Below are 19,566 nucleotides of genomic sequence, written 5' to 3'. Positions count from 1 at the left end.
AAAGGTTGTTGAGATTTCTTCTGGCCATTGTTTTCCTTACAAAAGTCACAAATGAAGTACTCTGGAAACAAAAGTTGAGGATAGACTTAATGGGGTTTGGACCATAATGAAAAGCCTCCAGTGGTGCTGTTCCTAATGGAACCAAACACCTTAGAAACAGAGAAGTGATAAAATATTCCAGAAGGTATCTTCTCATTTTCCATTCATCCATTCAGTCACCTATCTGCTATTGATATCAGAACCAAAAGTGGAGTATCTTGGCCTGCAGAATTAGATCTGTCATTTACTGCCTTTCTAGTAGCAGTAACCCATTTTAGCTTGTTGCCCTACCTTATCTTTCTGGTATTTAATTTATGGCCTGACAAGAAATGCCTTCACTCAGAATCTCAGCTGAGCCAGCCACATTGTGACACTTCATTGACAGTGTATTTTTCTTTGGATGACACATTGGTTTAACCTGAGATAGAGTTCCAATACATTGTTATGTGTGGAGTTGATAAATATTCACAATGACATTTCAAGATTACCCTTAGATGAGGGCAGAATAGAGAACCATACTAAACTTTCTTCAAACATGTCTGGGGTATAGTCTAATAATGCCTGGCCTTTTCCTCAAGAGACTATGCCAAAACTCTTCTCACTTTCAGACATATATCTCTGAAAGTATAATTTTTTTTTCTTCTCTCAAAAGTAAGTAGTCTTAGTCTATCAACACTGTTGGAAACTCTGACATCTCCTTTCTTCTTGGGTTTAAGACAAGGAACTAAAATGCTGACACTTGGTTAATTTCAGTCCCTTCCAGTAATTATCACAGTTCAGCTGTCTATGAACTCCCATGCCTGGAACATGGATACCTCCAGTAGTGTGGAGCCACTGCCTTCAAGTCCCTCATAGATTCTTTTAGGAGAAATCAATTTCCTGAATTTTCACACAAAATGAAAATCATCTGGGACTCGTGATATGCTTTCAGAGCGGGTTCTCTGGAGAAAAGTAACCAATGAATGGCACTCTGACTTTTCTGATTTGCTCCTCTTTGTGGTGTCAACACGCCAATCATGGCCAGTTTCAAGTTACTTGTGTGAACACAGATCAAATCTTTCTCTAGGGAAACACATGTGGGCTGGAACACACCGCAGGGAGACATAAAATATACAACTATGGTGTAGTCCAACATGAAGCACACCTTCAGGCATTATGTATAACTGTAGAAGGCCGTTATCCCAGAATATGACAACAGAGAAGCTTCTTCAAACCTGTAATGCCTGGGTAAGCCATAGGTATTGACTACTTGCTCTGTTTATAACATTTGTTCTGAGTAATGTTTTTAACAAGTCACATTATTGGCCTTAGTGTGCCTAAACTCAAAAAAGAAATTGATTATTTTTTGGAATTTTTTTTTTTTTTTTTTTTTTTTTTTTTTTTTGGACAGGGTTTCTCTGTGTACCTTTGCGCCTTTCCTGGAACTCACTTTGTAGCCCAGGCTGGTCTCAAACTCACAGAGACTCGCCTGCCTCTGCCTCCTGAATGCTGGGATTAAAGGCATGCACCACCACCGCCTGGCTTTGTTTTTGTTTGTTTGTTTGTTTTTTGGAATATTTTCAAGTGCATTATTTGGTTATATAATATCACTAATTCATAAACACCTGACTGTTAACTATTTTAAAATATGTATAAAAAAATTTGATACAAAAATCTATAACTATGTACACCTGGCTATCCTAAAACTCCTAGATAAGTAAAAGGATTAGACCTCATATTTGGCTTAAAGCTATGTTTTTGTTAATTACATTAATTATTTATGTTTGTCATTATAATTTTATTCCAAACAATTTTTCAAAATTTAATTTTCAGTTCTGCAAGGACTAGCCAATATGTTTAATTAAATTTCATACAGATTGCACTCAGCAGCTAAAGATTCTGGTAGACTCTAGATAGTGTTTTCAATGTTGGGTCACGGTTGTTAATCAGATAAAAATAACTGACAGATATTAAGTTTTTGATGTAGTTTTCAAATTTCATTTTAGTTATTTCTCCTTAATTTTTTTTTCTTTCCTACAATCCCACCAGCCTTTCTACCCATCCTCATCGATCCCCAAAGTTTTTGTTAAGCATATGCTTGAGGAAGCAATACATTTTTTTCTTCCCTCGTTTTAGAGGTAGACAAATTCTTAGTTTCTCCAAAACCTGATGGTATAATTTCTGACTAATGAGATGGAAGTTTTAAAAGATTGTTATACATGCCCTAGTGAAAATCAGAGACATTTTCTATTTTAAATAATGGTGATTATAGAAAAGAGCTTTAAATTGTTCTGACTGCAGGGGTTTTTGTACTTTAAGTGTAATTACAACATGCAGTGATGGTCTGTCTAACCATTTAAACAGACCACTTCAGTTTTCATAATAAAGACAATTTCAGTGTTCATATAACTCCTTTAGAGCAACTAACGGTATTTTAACAGAACAAGAGAAGGCGGCATAAATCCATACTTCATGTGAAACACTCAATTTGGTTTAAACCATTTGAGCTTCAATGTACAGATAATTATGACAATTTTTTTTTTTTTTTTTTTGGTTTTTCGAGACAGGGTTTCTCTGTGCAGTTTTGCACCTTTCCTGGAAGTCACTCTGTAGACCAGACTGGCCTCGAACTCACAGAGATCCGCCTGCCTGCCTCTGCCTCCCGAGTGCTGGGACTAAAGGCGTGCGCCACCACCGCCCGGCAAATTATGACAATTTTTAAATTTTACAAATAACATCAAGTATCTTTTACTGTGCTGGTCATGTCAAACATGCTCTAAATGCTTTTCTGTATTCATATGAATGTGTATTTATGTGGACATGTGCATGTGTACACAAACTTTCTTTGTAAGTATGTGTGGTGGTATTGTGTTCCCCAAAATATTGTGTACCCTAATAAACGTATCAGGGGTCAGAGAATAGAAAAGCCACTAGATACAGAGGCTAGAAAATGGTGGCACTCATGCCTTTAATCCTAGCATTCCAGAGGCAGAAATCCATCTGAATCTCTGTGAGTTCAAGGCCACATTGGAAATAGCCAGGCATGCCTTTAATCCCAGAAAGTAAGCCTTTAATCCCAGGAAGTGAGGGCAGAAAGCAGAAAGGTATATAAGGTGTGAGAACCAGGAACTAGGCTAGTTAAGCTTTTAGGCTTTGAGCAGCACAGTTCAGCTGAAAGGCATCCAGTCTGAGGAAACATGATCAGCTGAGGAGTTGGTAAGGTGAGGTGGTTGTGGCCTGTTCTGCTTCTCTGATCTTCCAGCATTCACCCCAATATCTGGCTCCAGGTTTGTTTCTACTAATAAGACTTTTTAAGATTCCTGCTACAAGTGTGTATATATAAGTGCATGTGTTTGTGTATATGTGTGGGTATGCATTCACACATAAGAGCACATTCACATGCGTGTACAAGTGTATTGTAGAGGTCAGAAGTAAGAGTCAACTGTCGTCTTTAATCACTCCCCACCTTATTTCTAAAGACAGAGTCTCTCAATGAACTCAGAGTTTGTCAACTAGGCTAAACTGGATGGTTATCAAGTCCCAGAGATCTACCTGCCTCTGCCTCCTCAGTACCGGAATTACATATGCTTGTACCCATGCCTGGGTTTTTTTACATGGTGGGTAGGAGATGGAAGATTTAACTTAGTTTTTCATGCTTGCACTCTCAGCCTGTTTTTACTGACCCACCTCTAGCCCCACATACTTACTTAATCTGCATTAATTGATGACGTTTACCTGGCCTAAGATGGAAATGCTGAGGCGAGGAAAACAACTCATCCTGTAAATACAAATGGCTGCTCCAGAGTGATCCAGATTACAGCAGACTCTGGATCTTATTCTGGGCTGGAAGAGTAGCAATAACATGCCACTTAGTCTCTAGTGACGATGTACCATCCAGGAGGCTGAAACTTTGGGAAATGCTAAGGATTAACAGGTTTTAGAAATAGATGGATGCCAAAATTTTCAAACCACTGGCCTATGATGTTTGTAACAATGCTTCCCTTACACTGCTCTGCATTCCTGATTATTTACTATTTTCTGTAATTGTCACTTGAAAAGAAGTACCTTTAGACACTAGAAAGATTAAGACAGTTTTGAAAAAAAGTGATGTGAAATTACACATAGATTTTGGGAAACAATTGGTTTAACTAAAGAATGACTGTTATTGCTACTCTTCTGTTTAATTAGAATAAGCCAATATATGGCATATGTATTTATCATATATTGACACATTCATAATATACAGTTCATTAATATTTCTGCATTAATTTGTATCTATGTTGTTTACATATTGGTTAGTACATTAAACATAATACCCACTTAAATGGTTTTCTAAATGACTCCATTCATCATTAAACCTCACTTTGTACCATTATAAATCATTTCCATTGTAATTTGTTTTTCTTTTTTTGCTCATACATAGAATGTTTTTTACCCATATAAAAGAGCAGCCCAGCCTTTTATCTGAGAGATGTGTTTCATCCACTCACTGCACATAAACACTATATTAGCCTATGCTTGCCTCACAAGGTCAAGAGACCCAGGAATGAAGACTGGACCAGCAGGGGAGAAGAAAGCAGAGGCAGAGGGAGAGTCCCAGGGAAGTGCAGTCACTGAGTTCTTCTCTCACAGATCTCTGCAGATGTTTTACGTTCTATGAGTTGGGCTATGGGCCTTACCTCTTGAGTTCAGCCTCTTGGAATTGTTTTATTTTGTTTATTAATTAATTAATTAATTCTACGTGTATTTTACATCATGTGTCTTGATCATCCATTTCCCCGACACTTTGCATTCACCCTCTGCCCCTGCACATTTCCAAAATATAACAAAATTTAAGAGAAAAAAGAAAATGGATAGGTAGACGATAGATGATAGATGATTGATAGATAGATAGATAGACAGACAGACAGATAGATTTTAAAAAAGGTGAAAACTTAAAAATCTCATCTAGGAAGCTGCAGTGTGACACAGTAAGTCATGCTGTAAATCTCTTTGTCCCTGTAGCTTTACTTCCAGGTGTTTATTACAAAGAGTCACTGGTCTGATTCCAGACCTCTGGTTTCTACTATACTATGGATGCTGGGCCCTCATTAGGAGTCCTCCTGGATATGTGTTGTCCCGGGTTGTAGAGATCCCAAAGCTTTGGGTTTGCAGGTCAGGTCCTTTCACATGCTCCAGCAGACCATAGATGGGGTGGATGATGGGGTGGATGATGGGGTGGGCCAAGTCATAACCTTGAGTCTGGGCCTGGGCTTGCATCTTTGGGGCTGGCACACCCACACCTGCATTAACAGGGTTGGCTCTCCCACTTTTATGGCTACACCTGCCCCTGATGTTGATGGGAGGTGGGCAACTCTCCCCGACCCATGTCACCACAAAACAGATGGGTAATGGAGGAAAGTCTTTTAAATTGAGAAGGATAATATCTCCCTCCATAGCCTTGTCTCACATAGAAAAAAAAAAAGACAACGATGAAGAAGAAGAGGAAAAGGAGGAGGTGTTATTTATTAAGCGTCCCAATGTTACTCATTAAGCGGCACTGTTTACCATGCGAGAAAAGCCAAAAGGCACAACAAAACCCACTATAAGAGTTTATTAAGTGAAGGGAGGAGAAGGGAGTCTTAAGCCTATGGGAATGCAGGAAGAGAGGGGAAGGATAGATGGAACCTGCTTTTTATAGGTTCACCCTGCACATGCGCATATGGGCTTAAATAGCTATTCCACGCAGCATGCGCATGGATTGCATGATCACACTGCTCGCAAATTACAGGATCATGCAGTGCACTGATTACGTAGGTCATAAGGTCTTGGGATAACTAAGCCTCTTGCTTGGCTACTGGACAGTGCATATGCGGTCATGTAGCTGGGGGGAGTGGCTAGGAATTCTAACAGAAGGAAGAGGGGAGGAGAAGCTAAAGGAGAAAAAAAGAAAAAAAGGATAAAGATGCAAAACACAACCATATATTATTAAAGAGAGAAAATCAATTGAGCACGGTGTCTCAGACCTTTAAGTTCAGTCTTATGGGAGCAGGGGCAGTTGTTAGTTATTTAGCTGCGTTGTGTTCTTACCCTGCAAGGAAGTGTCACGAAACACGACAGAATCCGCTTATAAGAGTTTTATTAAAGATAAAGGGATAGAGAGTGCGCAGGCCTGTGGGAGAGACACGTGTGTGTGGAGAAGAAGAAGAGAGGAGAACCAGGAATATGGCGCTCCGCTTTAAAACCGGCTGGGGGCGTGGCCAGGTCACGTTGCGCGCTTATGTGGCCATGAAACGTCACGGATCCTGGTTACAAGAGACGCCTTGACCCGGAAATGGCTATCTTGACCTGGAACTGGCTAGGCGGAGGTGTCCAGGTCTGCCGGGTATCCTGGTTATGAGAGACGCCCTGACCCGGAAATTCCTATCCTGACTGGAATTGGCTAGGCGGAAGTGTCCGCCTGGTATATGAGACCGTGGGGGCGTGTTGTGAACCCTTCAGCAGTGAATAATGGAGTTTGATGATATCCTGGATCACCTGAGGAGATTCTATTTAAGAGCTTTAAAAAAAAGGAAGAGAAAAGAATAAAAAGAAAGAAAGACATTTTCTACCTCTAATACCTAAGATACCTATGGTACTGTTGTTTGGCTATCTGCCCGTGGTCTAGTTCTCTGTAAGAAAGGCAGCAGTTACTCAACACACGCTATCCCCAAGACCTGGAGACTTCGGGACTCCTCCGGACAGCCACTGAAAAATGTAACTTGTACACTGAGGGCCTCAGCATCCTGTCATGTCATCTCTGCTCTGCATTAGTTACATTTTTTTTTTCAGATCTTTATACATAAAATCATTTTCTCTACCATTTTGGATGTAAATCTTTTATTGGAAAGTCTCTTGCTAGTTTTCAGGCATGTCCTTATCTTCCTTAGTCATCTAGGGGCTCCGCCTTCCTAGAATCTATGTAAGAAATGTGAGCCCCAGGGAAGATAGATAGTACTTGTCTTCCAGGCTCAGCAGGAGGGAAACAGCCTAACTGTGCTGAGGTCATCTGCCTCTGAGGTGTAACATGACCTCGGTCATGAATAGAAACCTTTCCTGTGGGGAAAGACATTTAGCAAAAAAACAATGGAAAACCCCCACATCACAAGTCAGATTTACAGCCAGATTTACAATCACTTCTATTCTTTTTCCAGGCAAAGGAGAGTTCAGGCTAGTTTAGATCTCTCTCCTCGATTGAAACAGATTTAAATAGTCTTTCTTAACCTGCGTAAATAGACCAGGATAACATTCAGTTTGGTAAAACAAAGAAAATTCATTCTTGGGAAAAGGAGAAAAAGAACATATATTTTAGAATACCAAGGCATGTTGAATGGCACTTGGTAAAAGATCATTTCCTCCACTCCAGTCTCCCCACTTATGAAATGAGTAATGATAAATACGGACTCTCCCAAGCATCAAGTAGATAATTGGCACATATTGGTAATTCAGCATCTAATGCTTGCATTCAGTTTTTCCCTTAGATCTGACTGACTTAAGAACAAAGTTCGTATACCTAAGTGATTAAATACATATAAAAACATCTGAATTCCAAAATATATTTGTAGATTAAAGTATTATTTTCACCGATTCTCCTTAACATTTTCCATTTTAAAGACTATCTAGCAAATTTAAGGAACATCATTATTTTTATATTTTTAATTCTCTGAATACTCGATAAACATTTATTAATACTTTGTTTCATTCCGCTATGAGAGGTTATACATGACAATTGTTCCTGCTGAAACCTCCATTTCGGGAATTTATTTCTCCACTCTCCAGATTTTATTCACAGCTCTTCTAAAGAAATGTTAATATTTATTTATTCCACTGGTTTTTAAAGAATATGTATGCATGTGTGTCTATGTGAGAAAATGAGAGTAGGTGCCGGCAGAGGCCAGAAAAGGACATTGGATCACCTGGAAATGGAAGTATAGGTCATTATGAATCACTATAGAACACAATGTGCTCATCACTAGCCCTACTCCAAAGCTCTTAGGATGAAAATTATGAAAATAAATGTAAACTACTATTGAAAAATCCCATGTTACAAAGCCATCAACTAAATCCAGGTTTCAAAAATCAAAGCCACAATGAAATTATTATACTGGAATTCTTAAGTTCATCAGAATTTAGGTACATGGGCTCAGGGTCATGACATTTGAAATATTCCCTAATGGCATGTTTTTCTTTAAAACACCTTGAAATACACCAATCAGTTCTACTTTCAAAGCACTTTCTTCTTTATATAGCTACGGGGTTTAATTTAATAGTATTGGCTTGAACAGATTTTTATGATACAATTTATGAGCATTTGGGTAAAATGAAATGAGAGCATAAGGATGCTAGGCACACATATTTATGATTCTTTTTTTCCATATATTGAAGTTTGTTATAGAAGTTATGGCTGAACTCTTATCAAAATCAACTAGGTATGAATTACTTTATCATCACTGCATTGACTACCTTGGAGTTACATACAGTTGCAAACTGCCCTGTATGCATCACGAACTGAAAACACATCCTCTGTTAGAGCATCAGGTGCATTTAACTGCTTGCTTAGCTGTCTCCCCAGGCTTTGGTAGTAAATTTGCAAAGGACAATAAGTAGAATTCACACACAGGTTGGAATCATTTTGAAAAATCTTTCAGTTCGAACTTTTCTCATTCAGTTAGAAGTTTCTCCAGTTTTGAATAGCCATGCTTACATGCAAGGTACCTTCTGACTTACTGCAGGGGGGGAGGAATGATGAAATAGGCTATATTTTTAAAAATATGTAACATCCTTTTATTCACAGTGATCATATGTAATTATATAAACTATGTATAATACTAACAACTAAAAGTTTTTAAAATATGCATGATGCATATTTCAACCACATTCTTACATCTTTTTTGTCACAATAATAATATAGCATATTCTCCATTGAACTCACCGTGTGATAACCAGAAATACATGGCTAATATTTCACTTTATTTAAATTAATTGATGAATAAAGTGTGTGTGTGTGTGTGTGTGTGTGTGTGTGTGTGTGTGTGTGTGAATATGTGTGTGAATATGTGTGTGATGATAACTTGTGGTGGAAGTCAGCTCTCACCTCCTACCACATGAGTCTTGGGAATCTAGTTCAAGGTGTCAGACTTGGTGGCACACAACTTTACCTGCTGAGTCTTCTCGCTGTCCTTCCCTTACCTTATTTTAAGTTTTCAATGGTCTCTCCATCACAAACAGGATAAACTTTCAACACCCTTTGACTCATAGGGCAATATGGTTGTCCCATAGTAAGATATGCCGTAATGGCATTCCCTTTCGTCTAGGTAATACATCTATCTTCTGTGTGAAATGAGAGGAGGGAATCTGGAAGGACTAGAGACACTGTAGCCCAAGGAACGTGTTCAGATAGATTCTACTTGGGGGCTATCCTGCACTGTTCCATCAACATCTTCAGCAAACTGCCCTCACCTACAACCATTTCACCTCCAGAATTACTTTTTCCTCTTTGAGCAATAATCAAAATAACAGGAAACGTGAATTTTTTCTGATTGTTTTTCATCTTGATTTTTTTTCCTTTAAAATGTCCTATTTAGCTTTAAAATTTCCCTTTCTGCTTTCATTTTGTTTATAAAGCTTTCATTCACTTACACCCAAGAGTTTTCTCTCACCATATTGTTCAATCCATTTTTAAATAATATTAATATGTATTTGGAATAATGTTCCAAGTCTATCTTTCTTAGGAGTTCCAGGGAAACTTGTGGACTGAGTCATGTTTTAGAGGCCTTTTGCAAGGCAGTATAGTATTTAGTAGGCATTGGAAGAAACAGTGTTGGAATTCCTGGCCTCTCCCCCAGCATGCTGACCGCACATGCACTGTTCAGATGCTTAGTCATTTCATGGCTTTACATCCTATATAATCCCTGTGCTGTGTGGTCAAGTAATTCACATACAGCGTGATCTTGCAATCTATGCACGTGTGGCATAGCTCTGTAAGCCCATATGTGCATATGCAGGGGAATGCATAAAAAGCAGGCCACAGAATCCTCCCCCTTCTTCTCCCCCCCCTCCTTAATGCACATGTCTTCCACAGGCCTGATCACATTCTCTTCTGTCCTTCCCCTCTCCTAATAAAACTCTGATAGTGGGTTTTGTCATGCCTGATGGCTTTTTTCACATGGTAACAGTACAGCTTAATTAATAGCATTGAGTGGCTGCATAAAACCAACATTGGTGCCAAGACCAAGCAGGCCCTCCAGGCGCCCCACACATGGGAATCTGTGCTGAGGTTTTGCTACATCTACAACTGTCTGCTCTGCACAACACAGGCTGCTCAGATTGGTGAATTTCCCCTTTCCAATCCGTCGCCAAGAGTGCAGCCTGAGATATATTTCTCACTGTCAGCAGACCCCAAGGGAGTTCTCCGACTGTGTACACCATGCCTCATTCTCTCTTGACAAAGCATTGAATGCTGTCAGACCCCCAGGGGGTCCTTGTGCCATGTATGCCCCCAGCCCCTACCCCTCTCTTGATGAAGGGTGAGGTAACTTGTGCTGATTCACAAATCCTTCCCTAATCTTGGGGACACCTGAGACTCCAGTCTTGGATCATGTTTTTGTTGTTGTTGTTGTTATTGTTTTGTTTTGTTTTTTCTCTTAACTGCAGTCATGGGACATAAAGGCTTCCTCCTCTTCGTCCCACTCCTTCTCTGGGAAATGCCTTAAATATCCCTGGGATACAAATAAGTATGGCCACATAATGGCTGCTTGGACCCCTATATTTCACAGGAATTATCTAACTTCTGCCAGCAAATGAGCAAATGAAAAGAGTTATCTTATACCCAAGCTTTCTACCTAAACTCTGAACCATCCCTTTTTTATTCTTTCTCTCCTACCCATGTGCAACCTGAACCTGAGGAATCTCCAAAAAAACCTCCACTTCTCTGACCTCTGCTCTACACTTTCCCGAACTGCCCTAAGAAGCACAGATGGATCTGGAAGCAGGCTAGGATGCATGCAAATGAGTTTCCCGTTAGGACCCACATTGGGATTACAATAACCCGGATGGCTCTCTAGCTAGAGACCACTTTATAACTTACCTCCTGGTGGGTCTTTCTGAGGCTTCCCTCAAAGCAGTAAACTATCAAAAGCAAAAAAAAAAACAAAAACAAAAACAAACAAACAAAAAAAAAAAACCATAATTCAAGATACGGAATAAAATCCATCTCATTTTTTAGAATGGCTTTTTACAAAGGCTCTCTTAGATCCTGAGAGCCCAGAGGGCAGGCAGCTTCTTATGACCCACTTTGTCTCATAGAGCTTCCCGGACATCAGGGCTATTTGACCGGCTGCCTGAAAGTTTCTAGGTCCCTGTTTTAAGTGCGGTAGAGAAGGCCACTGGGCTTGTGTGTGCCCTGCCCAGCGAGTGCCATCAATTGTGCCTTGTCCAAAGTGCCACCAAGAGGAACACTGGTCAGCTGATTGCCCCTGTGCACCTCATGGTGTGGTTAACATCAAACACAGACCTCCTAGGCTTGGACATAGGTTCACAGGGAACCCAGGATAGCCACTGCAACATGGGGTGACCCATTTTCTTCCTTTTGGACACTGAGTCACTTACTCAGTTCTGAGGGAGTTTTGGGGTCCCACCTTTCCTTCTCATTTCGCTTCATTATCAGGGAAGGCAGACAGCCTTAACTACCTCACCAGACCCCACCACTTGATTGTACTTTCAGGGGTATCCCTCTCACCCACACATTTTTAATGGTGCCAACCTGCCCTGTGCCCCTAAAGGGAAGCGATTTTTTAGCTAAGATAGGAGATTTTATTTCATTTTCTCCCCCTATTTGCCTCACTCCAGACCCATCAACAGTGCCTCTTCTCCTCATGCACAGTGACACAGACAGGGTCCTGATCTCTCTCAAGTTCCAGAGGACACAAGGATCTACTGCCTTGTCACAAATTCCAGAAGAATGAGGTCTCACCCCACAAGCTCTTCCTTCCTGGTTCCCTCTTCTACTTAACTGCTCAGCTAATTGTTACAGGACCACCATAGAGCCAGGTGCCAAAGACCATCAAGTATATTCAGGCAGTAAGGAAAAGTAATAGTCCAGAGGTATTTTTTCCCCCAGACCCAAAAGGGTCTGGGCTCTGCAAAAAAACAGACTTTAATATAACAATCTATTACTGTTAGCCCTCAGCATCTGATCACTTGTGTCTCCTGAATGCTAAACTAATAAAGGAAACAGATGCCTTAAAATAATCTCTCAGATAAGGCTTATCTCAGGTAAAAATTAAAAGCATGTTCCAAATATCCCCCCTCGCCCATGTCTCTCTCTCACTGACACTAACCAATATAGCAGAGTAGAGTACTAAACATTACAATATCATGGTCACTGGCTCAAGTTTTTAAAATTCCCGTGGCTGCTTCTTAATATGTTTAAAAATTCTTCCGAGCTCCAGAAACAGCTTGAATCCATCTGGACAGGTTGGATCTGCTGCAGATAAGTATAACCCAAACTTCCCTGGTCCTGGAACCCCCTCTCTCACCCTGGGACCGCCCCAAAAGGAAAAATAAAATTCCTTTTTTTTCTAAGCTTTTCTGTCTCACCAGCACCCTCTCAGACACCAGCAGCCAGAGTCCCAAGCTGAGAAAGATGATGGACGTCTCCAAAGCAGCAAATGACAATCTACCATCCCAGGACACCGGCCTCCTTCAAAAGCCCCCTTCTCTACCTCCCCAAGAGTCAATCAACACCCACCAAGTCAGCTGGAAAGCAGTTTTCAAGAGACACAGCACCCCCACTCCTTTTCACCTGCCCTTTTTTTTTTTATAATAAGCAAAGGGTCTGGAATGTTGGAATTCCTGGCCACTCCCTCAGCTACATGACCGTACATGCTCTGTTCAGATGCTTAGTCATTCCAGGGCTTTAAGTCCTATGTAATCTTTGTACTTTGTGGTCTCATGATTTGCATGCAGTGTGATTCTATAATCTATGTGCATGTGTGGCATAGCTCCATAAACCCTTATGCACATATGCAGGGGAATCCATAAAAAGCAGGTCATAGACTCCTTCTCACTTCTTTTTCTCCCCTCCCCTCCACACATGTCTTTCCAACAGGCCTGACCACATTCTGTCCTGTCCCTCCCTCCTCCTAATAAAACCCTGATAGCGGGTTTTGTCCTGCCTCGTGGCTTTTCTCACATGGTAACAGCACCGCTTAATGAATAACATTATGTCGCCACATAAAACCAACACATAATGGTTTCTATCAGTTAAAGACTACACTATGCTCAGATGTTTATTATTTGTACTTACTTGTACTCATGGTCATTGTATAAATTATCTTTGGTAAATTAATTTTTCCTATTCAATAATTTAATTGCTGGAAAAGGGGGAACATTTTGTGCATGTTGCCCCCTTCTGATAAATGACTATATGTAACACATTGACAGGAATCTTTAGTTTCATATCAGCCTCGTGTTTGGGAATAGCCATGTACACATAGATATTAAAGTTCATTGCATACACTAGAATCAGTTTGAAGCATGATGCCCTTCTTCAGCCTCCAGAGAATCCTACGTATGCACATGTTCAGTGAGAGAGGACAGTTCAAAAGATTGAAAAAGTATATGGAACATTGACTAGTAATCATCTTAGTTATTCTACTGATGAATCAGTTTTGAATGAATCTAATTTAAAGTATTTTAAATTACTTCAAAAATATTTAATTATGGGAGATTATTATGGAATTAATTATATTGTCTGTGTAGTTTTAAATTTTTTAATTATATTATTCAACACAGTGTATTTGATATAGAAGTTCATTATTATTGCCTTAATCAGATGAGAAATATAAAGTATATATAAATGAGTACTGATAAATGATATTAAATTACATAATAAAGCTGGAAAACATTATAAAACAGATATTAATTTTTGTAATAAAATATAAAATTATAAGTAACTTTGAAATCAGATCAAGGAATAATGAATTAGTCTTTGTTTTGCCTTTGATTGAGTATCAATATTTTTTCTTACTAAAAGATTTTTCTTATGAAAAATAATATAGGGATTTCAAATTTAGCTTTACTTAATGTTTAATTTAACTTTAAATTTAATCCTAATTTGGTATTTTAACATAGATTTACATAAGAGCAGACATGGTCTCTTGTAAGTTAAAAATGAAAAACAAAACAATTGCTACCTGATACCAAATTAATGGTACTATTTCAAAACTGATTGTACCAGAGGCGTGCAACACCATGCACAACCAGTAGAAAGACTCCTTTGACATTGCTGCAATAGAGCAAGAGAAAATAAAAAATATTAATGGAAACTGTGTCTACCCAGGAGACCCCTGCTCCTTCTTTAACATAAGAGAATGGCATTCACTGAAGTAAGGACTTTTCAAGCCTTTTCTTACAGTTGAAGTGAACTCTCCCCTGAAAACCTAAAGATTGTAACTACTTTTTCCAAATGTTTTACAATCCTGTATTCTTGTGAAGATAATTAAGTGCTTTGTATTAGAAATAGAGTCAAAACTTTATTTTACTATATTTAGCAGTATGATGAAATAATTCATATCTATTACCTCAAACTTATTTGAACTGATTCAGTGATTTGCTATAATAGGCCATCTATGTACATTTCTCTAATATCCTACACATTGTATTCTTAAATTACCAAGGGTACATAGTTTTTTTTTAATGTATTATTTTTCTGATTAGCAACAGTAGGTTGTATGGGTTCTATAAGTCTCCATTTTTTACTCTATTTCCCATTAAAATATTCATTTTGTGACCTATCATTTAAATATGCTTATATTGTCTACTCCTCAAAGACATCTTTATTCTCGAAGATCCTTTTTACTTTTTTTCACCTACCATATGATCATTTGCAATTACCAGGGAAAACAATTAAATCAAGAATGTTGAACCAAAACCATTTATGTTTAGCAACAAATAAGTATTCTCCTTTGCAATAGATAAACTCAAATACTTATTGATTGTATTTATTACTGTATGCTCCTCTATTATATATTCACATTTGAAAGATGGAGCTACTGTAAGTGGGCACAAAACCAGATTTTAAATCCAAGGCTTAGATGTTTCCAGAGTGAGCCAAAAAGATGTTACTAAGGTAATAGCATCTTGCAAAATACATCTCTGAATAACCAGATGGCCGCCCTTGGCATCGGTCCTCAGTATTCTCTGTGTACCACACTTCACACATTCTACAATCATTAATATGTTTAACAGGCTGCTAGTGAATTTGTAATAAATAAATGCCACACTGCAATATGTTACTAAAAACAGTTTCACCTAAATATATTTCTCTGAACGAACATGGGGCAATGTCAGAAATTACCAATTCTTTCATTCACTACTTATAAGTATCCTATTCATATTTATAGATTATAAACTTCCTTATTAAGTAATGAAGATGAATCTTAATTAGATTAATTGTGTGAAAATAATTGAAAACAGTAGTAAAATAATGATGCTGTATTACTTAGTTAGTAAGTTCCCACAGAATGGCAAGACTGATCTCCCAGCTTTCTAAATCTAACATAGAGAAAAATTAAAAAGAAATTTATAGGAGCTTAGAGGATGAGAGTGCTTACTCTGAAAGCAGGAGGACTTGGCAACCATTGCCAGCACCACCCATATCTAAAACCAGGTACAGCCGCATTTGATTATAAGCTCAGAACTGAGGACACAGAGATGAGAATCCTAAGAGCTTTCTGGCCAGCCGATCTAGTCCAAATAGCCAAAATCATTCAACAAAAGTCTTGATTTCCATTCCTAAATATTTTATGTTTTCATAATGGAATCGTGATTCAAGACAATCTGCAAATCCCTGAAGTCCAAGAGATACCTTTGCTATACATTCTATCTCATAAAGTAGCTTTTCAATAATTGTCCTAAGATGTTTAAATGAATTAAAATTTTACATTTTGTTGTCAAATGATCTGCAATCTTATTTGAAAAAAGACAGTAATCTTGAATGCTGATTCATACAGCTCTACTTCATCTTCTCTTTTTCTTTAAATTTCATTCTGTGCTGCTCAACCCAGACACAAAGACCATCAAGTTCTTTGAAATCACCGACTCTCTCCCTCTGTATTTCATTAATTATACATTCTCTCTTTGGAATATTATATATCTCATAGCTATCATTTTATTCCAATCATATTCAAACTTTAATGTGCTCTTTTAGAGAAGTCCCCATGCCCACAATACTTCAGAACACAAGTTTGCCAATAACAGGGAAAGGGGTTATTTCTCCTTTAAAATTTATTTAAAAATACCAAGACAGTAGCTGACATTAAATATATTTTAAGCAGAGAATAAATATCACGTCCAATCAAGAAATATCTTCTCTTGCCTCTTCTTTTCTGTCTTACTCTAGACTAAATAATCATTACCTCTTCTTTAAAATTTTAAGTATTTGAATGAGTTTTTAAAATATGGCCTCTACTCAAGTTACTTTCTTGTTTTGTTGTTGTTTTTTTGTTTGTTTGATTTTTGCTGTTGCTGTTGTTTGGTTGTTATTTTACGGTACTGGAGAATCAAGAACTCCAGGAAAGTGTTCCACCATTGAGTATTATCTCCATCCCTTGATCCTTTTATTCTTAGTAATCTTTGACAATCTACTTCCAAAAGCAGGCTCATTCTCCATGATCAGATCCCACTGTCTGCCCCATGACTGATTGTTTATACCCTCTGTCTTTCTTCCTAAAAAATGCCTTCTTCTTAACGCCACTGTGTTCTTAAGCTGTGGCATCCTCTCTTTTTGGTAGAATGTACTTACATTCTCTTGAATATATCTTGTACATTTAAAATTAGAATTTGCATGTTTTGATTTCTCAGTCATACCCAAATTTCTCCTGGCAAGTCTTCATTACTTTGATGAAGATAATTATGGCCCTGTTATGGTATCTTCTGTAAGGAGTATAATAAGCAATTTCCCCTGAGTAGAAATTGAACATCTCACATCATTTGCCTATTTCTAATTTAACAAAATACTTTCTTTTTTACACAAAAAATAAGCCAAGTTGGCTCATTCTTATTAGTTTGAGGATTTATAAGATGCTTTGTTTGGTCAGACCTTTCATATGTGTCATTCCTTATGCAAAATTTGGATGTTTTCCATAATGAGAATTGTAAAACATTCATTATCTAATTTCCCTGTCTCTTCACTCTGAAATGAGTTACATCATATTACTTCCCTAATCCATCTCAACAAAATGTGTCAAAGCTAGCACTATTTAATGTTTCTATCAGCCCAGATGATTTTTGTCTCTTCTACTGTCTTATAACTTCATATGGCAAAGATCTTCTCCGCAATAAATTATAAATTTAAACTATTCTAAATTCATTGAGGGCAACAACACTGCTTTTAAAATGTCAGTGTGCGAGATAATTTATTCAGATTATAATCCTTGTTTCGGTGAACACATATTTACATTAAGTCCCAGTTAATTTATTTGATAATTTCTCAATGGACAAATGCATGCTGGAAAACTTTCATCTCTATTGAACAGCCAACTTATGGAGGGAAATGTATTTTCATATTTATATAACTCAGTATCACTCAATACTGAAATTCAAAATGAAAAACTTAGGAAAAATAAACCTTTCATTTTTCTGTTGCCAGACATGTATTTATTTTATTTTATTTTATTTTATTTTATTTTATTTTATTTTATTTTATTTTTATTTTGTGGTTTTCCAAGATAGGGGTTCTCTTTGTAACAGTTCTATTTTGTAACACACTCTGTAGACTAGGCTGGCTTTCACCTGACTGTGCCTCCCAAGTGCTGGAATTAAAGGTGTGTACCACCACACGTGGGCATATATAAGTATTTGATACTAATAAGCTAAATTCTGAACTATGGGTTAGCAGAAATAAAAATATTTATTGGGATAGCTGGCTATTTAGTCTATGCTAATTGGTAAGCTTTAAGCCGGTAAGAGACTGGATTTCAAAAGACTGGATATGAATGGCATGCCTAAGGATGATACCTGAGGTCCATCCTGGCCTCCAAACATAGGCAGACACAGAAGCTCCTATCCACACATGAATTATTAACAGAAAAAGAAAAGAAGGAAATGACACTGGGTAGATGAAGTACTGGATTTAGGGAAGAGCTGGAAATGAAGATGAGAGATATTACAGGAAGAAGTAAGGGACAGGAACAATAAACATTAAAGACAAGAAAAAAGTATGAAACAGATTGCTTTGGTGAGTTATTATTATTTCTATGGAAGCTAGATTCTTCTCTCATAAAATACTCCCTGACCAGAGTTTTCCCTCCCTCCACTTCTCCTTTCTCTCCCTATTGCCCTTTCCCTCAGATCCATGCACCTTCCATTTCACTTCAGAAAAGAGCAGGCCTCTTTGGCAAATAATAAGAAAAAGAGAAGCCATTTTATTTTGAATATTACACAATTTTTTAATCAACTCACTATTATAAATGCATATATATATATATATATATATATATATATATATATATATATACCAAAATTGTAGGTAGATATAGAATGAGACAAGAATATGATGTATTTTGAGAGAGATAAAAAGAAGTGCTGAGAGAGAGAGAGAGAGAGAGAGAGAGAGAGAAGGAGAAGAAGGAGGAGGAGGGGGAAAGAGAAGGAGAAGGAGGAGGAGGAGGAGGAGGAGGAGGAGGAGGAGGAGGAGGAGGAGGAGGAAGAAGAAGAAGAAGAAGAAGAAGAAGAAGAAGAAGAAGAAGAAGAAGAAGAAGAAGAAGAAGAAAAAGAAGAAGAAGAAAAAGAAAAAGAAGAAGAAAAAGGAGAAGAAGGAGTGGGGAAGAAAAAGAGCTAGCATATCCAGATTCAAAATCAGACCAAGCAGCTGGAGAGATTGCTCAGTGTTTAAGAGTGCTTTCTGCCCCTCCGTGTAACCTGACTTTAGTTTCCGGTTTCCATGTCAGACAGATTACAACCACCTACAACTCTGTCCTTCTCCAGGGCATTCAGTATACTCTTCTGGCCTATTTGGGTGCAGGCACACATGTGGAACACACACACATGTAAATAAAGGTAAAAATAAATCTCAGCCAAAAAAAAAAAAAAAAAAAAAAAAAAAAAAACACCCACAAAACTTAAAAACCAATAGACCTATCAGATTTAATGGAAACCCTCTGCTCTGTCAGGAGAATTGTCTTTACTCCCCTCATTTTCCTACAAATGTCAGGATAAAATGTGTCAAGGACATGAGTAGACATTGGGAAGAACTATGATGAGAGAGTGCAAGAGAAATAGGAAAGCAAAATGAAAGTCTAAGAAATAACAACTCATTACTCATTGACGGAGCGTATGAGTCCATGAATGGAAGGAAGAAGAGAAAGGAAACACTGAAAAGTTTTCATCTCATTCCACACAAACTGACAGACTTATTTGCTGTTATCTGTTCTTCTTGCCTCATATTTTGGCTCAATGCATAAGCGCAGCTGTGGTTTGTGACCCAAGGGACAATTTTGGCCAATTAGCCTATGGATTCACAAAAATTTT

Source organism: Peromyscus leucopus, chromosome 18, assembly GCF_004664715.2.
Source record: "Peromyscus leucopus breed LL Stock chromosome 18, UCI_PerLeu_2.1, whole genome shotgun sequence".
Lineage (NCBI taxonomy): Eukaryota > Metazoa > Chordata > Mammalia > Rodentia > Cricetidae > Peromyscus > Peromyscus leucopus.
This window is presented reverse-complemented; position numbering follows the sequence as displayed.